The sequence below is a fragment of the Arachis ipaensis genome, chromosome B10, assembly GCF_000816755.2.
Source record: "Arachis ipaensis cultivar K30076 chromosome B10, Araip1.1, whole genome shotgun sequence".
NCBI lineage: Eukaryota > Viridiplantae > Streptophyta > Magnoliopsida > Fabales > Fabaceae > Arachis > Arachis ipaensis.
In genome coordinates, this window is record NC_029794.2 from 17,186,411 (window position 1) to 17,191,473 (window position 5,063).

General features: G+C 32.9%; 1 non-coding gene across 1 annotated transcript; it reads right to left on the reverse strand.

The window, feature by feature from the left end:
• Positions 41–112, reverse strand: TRNAQ-UUG. The gene has a single exon. It is a non-coding gene; the product is annotated as a tRNA-Gln (tRNA).

The window sequence follows — 5,063 nt, forward strand, 5'->3', positions numbered from 1 at the left end:
TAAAAAAAAAACAGTAACATTTTTTATTTTTGGATGAAAAAGGTCCTACCGGGAGTCGAACCCAGGTCGCTGGATTCAAAGTCCAGAGTGCTAACCACTACACCATAGAACCAAGATGTTACGGAACAATTTTCAAATTTTTTTTTATTTATAAACTTAGTTTTGTCGTGGGAAGCATATGATCGTTTCACTTTCCTAGTAAAATAAGCAATTAAAAAGCCAAAAAGAGAATACTCCAGAGCAAATTTTTTGCATGGTACAAAATAAGGTATGATTGGTCTTAAGGTGTTAATATGTAGTTATGTACTATGCAAGTTTGTCCTTTTTAGCTTGATAATCTACATCTTTTTTCTAGATTGAATCACATATATCTAAATTATATTATTTGAAATTAGAATTTGAGTGTAACTTTTTGTAGATATTGACCAAATTTTGGTTGTAACATTCTGTTATTAAATTTTGTGGTATTTTTTAAAAATTTTAAGAGCGGAACAATACGTTTTATGTGTATTGTATATTTAAATATTAAAGTACAATATCTTCTCTGCGAATTATACTATTTTTATAATTTTAAAAAATATCATAAAATCTAATAATTAAGTATTATATTAAAATTTATTCAATATTAAAAAAAAAAAACACCTCAATTTCGAAACTATTAATAGAACAAGCAAAGTACTTATCACTTTAGCTCATAACACATTAATATGTGTTAGTCTACTAATATTACTTAACTCTCTTCATTTTTTTTTTCTTATTTATTTTGTTTTTGTGCCTGAAGTCAAGGATTCTTCATGATATGTATTTCGCCCCATTTAAAATTGGTAAACGTCTTGAATAAAAAGTATAAAACTAACAATATCTATAGTTAAAGAATTGACCACAACCCTAAGCATAATTAAATTAGTTTTTGATTAACAAGTATGCTTCAATTGTACCAATTAATGCCGAAAGATTTACATGGTTGAGAGTAAAAGTGAATAAAGAGTGAATATTTTTATTAAATTTATAAAAAATATATGTATCATACATGATAAATTATTTTAGGTAGATTTTTTATTTATTAAAAAAAGCAATCTTTACTTTTTATTAAAACTTTATTTTTTATCGGAGCTTTATCTATGTTGGCAAGACTAACATAAAATATAAATAATAGTATTATATAGAAATTCAACTGTAGAAATTACGGTAAAAAATATTTTTTTTTTCTTCATACATTTCTTTCATTCTTTGATCCCTAAACCGTCCAAGTCTCCTATGAGGAGCGGCTTTATTCGTGGAGGACACTCCCGTGCTCACAAATCGACGAGAAAAGCAATTGAGGAGCAACCCCTATGCGTAGTCAAAAAAGTAAGGAAAGAAGGGGAAGACAATGACTTCTTAGGTGAGATATCATTAGTTTCTAGAGAAGAAGAATGGATGAGGTGTGAAGGTAATAAAGGCAAAAAAGGGGAAATACTGAGAAGATTCTTTTGCGATGCCATAAAGGGAGGAAGATTGCCAGTAGCAATGAAAGAAGATGACAACTTCTCAGAGTCGGATAGTTCTGAAGAAGAAATGGAAGAGAATGGAAAGAGGGATGAAGGAACAAACCAGAAAGAAAAAGAAAATAGATCAGACATAAGAGTAGAGAAGGTAGCTGGAATATACAATGTTGTGATTAATGAAGCAGCCATTAAGAGTCTGAGACATCCTTGGTGGGATACCTTGATAGTGAAGCTTATGGAAATGAGGATCTCCCTTATGGCGCTTTGGTGCGGATTTTCCAATCCACAACTTACCGGTAAGTGCACCGAGTCATACCAAGTAATACCTCAAGTGAGTGAGGGTCGATCCCACGAGAATTAATGGACTGAGCAACAATAGTCGAATGAATCACTTAGTCAGACAGGCAGAAAATGGTGTTTTGAGATTCAAAAGCATTAAAATACTAACGCAGAAAGTGAGACAAGCAAATAGTAGAATCGGTGTGAAATGTATCTGAGAAGATAGTTAAGGTTTCAGAGTTATTTATTCTTCTGGATTAAGTTTTCTTACCAACTATTTTAATCATGCAAGATTCATTTCATGGCAAACTGTAATTGACTAAACCCTAATTCCTTAGTGATTTAGTCTCCTCTAACCTAATCAACCGCCAATTCCTTGGTCACTTAGGTTTAATTCTAGTTTATTGGCCACAAAAACCCTAATTACCTAAATATAAGAGGATTATATGTCACGTATCTCGTTAAGTCCAAATAATTAGCAGTTTAGGAGGAATTTACTTTCAAGCTAGTATTCAAGTGAGATAACTTTTTCAAGAATTAACAAGAATTCATATAGAATAAGGGTTATTCTTTCAATATATCCAGATTCATAAGATGAAGAACGAAAGTAATCCTTGAAATTGAATCAATACATTGATTAAAATAGAATGATAATAATGCTAATCCATAGAAATAAACAGAGCTTCTAACCTTAACCAAGGAGGTTTAGTGGCTCATGACTCAAAGAGAAAACTAGGATTCAAAAAATGTGAAAGTGTGTAAGAGAAAAGATCCCCCGAAGGGCTAAATCTTTTCCCTTATCTAACCTAGTTTTATTTGAAACTAAAATAAAATAATAAAATAATAAATTCTAAACCTAAAATATTTTGTTTGTAAATAAAAATAACTAAAATAAAATAAAATATAACAATTAAAAGCCAAATCCAACTAAAGATGCTCCTTTGGTAAAGCTTGATCCGCTTAGCTGGCGCTAAACACCAGGCTTGGCGTTTAGCGCCCTAGGGGCAGAAAGTCTCCTTTCAATACTGGCTTGCTGGTGTTAAATGCTGGGCTTGGCGTTTAGTGCCCTAGTGGGCAGAGAGCTTCCTTGCGTTTTTGAGTTGCTGGCGCTAAACGCCCAGGTCCGCGTTTAGCGCCAGCATGGTAGATTCATTTTTCTTCTCTTTTCTTGCACACGAACTCAGCCAAACTGATTCAAACTTCACCTGAAATGATTAAAACACCAAAGCAACTCAAAGTAGCATCCAAAGAGATTTCAAACACTAAAATAAAATTAAAACTCATTATATTCTAACTTAAAATAAACAGAAAATAAAGAAAAGATGCTCACGCATCACAACACCAAACTTGAACTGTTGCTTGTCCTCAAGCAACTCAAAATAATATAGAACTATGAAGAAAAATTGCCTAAGACTTGAGTGTTTATTTAAGCTCCTATCCAATTACTGAGTGGGGTTAATGACACTGTGATTCTGAATAGGTTTGGCATCTCACTATCCTTTGAAGCTCAGAAATATTGATATCCTTCAGAAATAGAACTCGGATCATATTGTGGATTCTCTTTCTTTAAGCTCTGATTAATCTTTGAACACAATTTTTTCTTATCTTTTCTTTGGTGCTTAACACCTTGAGTCTAGCCGTGACTCTAAATGTTTTGTCTCAAGCTTAACTTGACACAAAAACACCACAAGCACTTAACTGGGGAACTCTTTGAGTTCTATTTTTTTTTCTTTTAATTTCTCTCAGTCAGTGGTGCTCAGAGCCTTTGGCATACTCTGCAATTGCACTTGGTCTCAACTCTTAGTACTCTGTCTCAAGGGTTACTTGACACATTCAGACCACAAGCATATGATAGAAAAACAACTCTTTGAGCTTTTAATTATATTTGACATTCCTAACCATTAATGCTCAGAACCTTGGACCCTACTTTTTATTTTATTTTCTTTTTTTTGCTGTTTATTTTTCTTCAAGGATTAATTTCTTACTCAATTTAGAGAATCCATAATATTTATCTAAGTTCCTGTACCTCAAGAATCAACATTCAAAACTTCAATATCAATTATGTACTATTCAATTCATACAGTCAGAATCATAGATAATACTGATAAACCACTATTTTATGATTTATTTTGTACTGAATTGAGTGGATTTTATCAACTATTTTCACACTTATCCATATAAATTGCATGTTTTTAAGTTTCCTTTCTAATTTTGTGCTACGATTGAAAACATGCTTCTTTGGCCTTAAATTTGCTAAAGTTAATCCTCTCTTATTACCATTCGATGCCGTGATATATTTGTTAAGTGTTTTCAGGGTTTATAGGGCATGAATGGCTTAGAGGATGGAAAAGAATGATGCAAAAGTGGAAGGAACACAAGAAATTAAGGATTTCAGAATCTGGTAGCGACACGCACGCATGGACGATACGTACGCGTGACCGGTGTAGCAGGCAATCAACGCGTACGTGTGGATGACACGGCACGTGACCAGGAATTCGTTCAGCAACGCGTACGCGTGGCTGATGCATACGCGTGACGAGAGTCACGTGCTGCAATTTATAGAAAACGCTAGGGGCAATTTCTGGGCTGCTTTTGACCCCGTTTCAGGCCCGAAAATACAGATTACAGGCTGGGAGTGGAGCAGAATCAATCAATCATTCACTTTTCACTATTCACAATTTTTAGGTTTTAGATGTAGGTTTCTAGAGAGAGAGGATCTCTAGCCTCTCTCTAAATTTTAGGGTTTTTAGTCTTGTTCCTTCTCAAATTCAGATTTCTACCTTACTTTAATTTAGTTTTCTTCTACTTTTATTTATTCTAGTACTTTAGTTTATCTACTTCTCTTGTTGATTTCTTCATGTTGCCAATTTAGTTTATGAATTCTTCTTGTTTCCTTTAATCCATATTAATGCAATTTATGTTTTCATGTTTATGATTGCTTCCTTTAATTTGTTATTGTTTTCTCTTGCAATTGTTAGTCTTAGATTTTGCTATGTCTTGTTGATTTTCTATTCTTTTATTTTATGCCTTCCAAGTGTTTGATAAAATGCTTGGTTGGATTTTAAATTAGATTTTTATGTTCTTGACTTGGATGGATTGATTAGAGACTCTTGAGTTATCAAAATTCTCTTGTTGATTGGTAATTGAAGATTGTCGTTTAGCTTGAGCTTCACCAAATCTAGTCTCTCACTATAGGTTAACTAAAACTTGTGAACTCAAGTTGATTGTATGCACTTGACCTTCCTCCATTGGTTAGAGGTTAACTAAGTGAAAGCAATTCACATTTACCATCACAAT